This window comes from Chrysochloris asiatica, unplaced genomic scaffold (genome assembly GCF_000296735.1).
Source record: "Chrysochloris asiatica unplaced genomic scaffold, ChrAsi1.0 scaffold00043, whole genome shotgun sequence".
Classification (NCBI taxonomy): domain Eukaryota; kingdom Metazoa; phylum Chordata; class Mammalia; order Afrosoricida; family Chrysochloridae; genus Chrysochloris; species Chrysochloris asiatica.
The window spans coordinates 22,105,648-22,106,582 of record NW_006408561.1 but is presented as its reverse complement, the minus strand read 5'-3'; positions in this window follow the sequence as shown (position 1 = coordinate 22,106,582).

Here is a 935-nt window from a genome sequence, read left to right as displayed (position 1 = left end):
GCTCCTTTTGGCTCTCAAGTAACTGTTTTAATTTTTTCAGCTTTAGCCTGAACTTTCACAGAAGTGATTGATGGTCTGTTCCACAGTCAGCCTCTGACCTTTTAGTAGATGATATAAAGTTTCTCCACTGTCCCTTCCCATTTTGTTTTTGTTAAGTGCTGTCGACTCAGTTTCTATTCATAGTAACCCTGTAGAGGGTTTCCAAGGAGTGGCTGGTGAGTTTGAACTGTCAACCTTGTAGTTCAAATCGACCTTTCAGTCCAGCACATTAACCCACAGTGCCACACCAGGCCTCCGTCTCTTCCCATAGATGTAGTCCATTTGTATTACATCTAATGAAGTGTAGTTAATGTTTACATTGTTGATAAATCTATTTGCATTGAATAAGTCTTACTAAATTCTGTCATATGATCTTCAGCATCATTTCTATCACCAAGACCAGGTCCACAGGAGTATTTTTTAGGGGCCACAGATTATTTTCAATGTCAGAGTAGTATGTGTTAAAGAAGTCAATTCCAATAGTTTAGAAAGGCCTTTGAAGTTGTTTCAAATGTAACCTAATTGAGACTTGTAGGGACTTCTACACATATACAGAAAGAGCCCTGGTAGAGTGAATTATGACCTGGGCTGCTAACTGCAAGGTCAGTAGTTCAAATCTATCAGTCACTCAAAGGGAGAAAGAGGATACTTTCTGCTTCAGTAAAGATTCACAACCTCAGAAATTATATACAGTGTTACTGAGTAGAAACCGACTTGATGGCACACAATCACCACCACACATATATAGGGAAGCATAGTGACTCTGTAGAATAATCACTGGACTATAACTACAAAGTCAATGTTTCTAGCCCAGCAGCTGCTATAAAGGAGAAAGGTGAAATTTTATAGCCTAGGAAACACTATACAGGGTTGCTATGAGTCAGAACCCTCTAGAC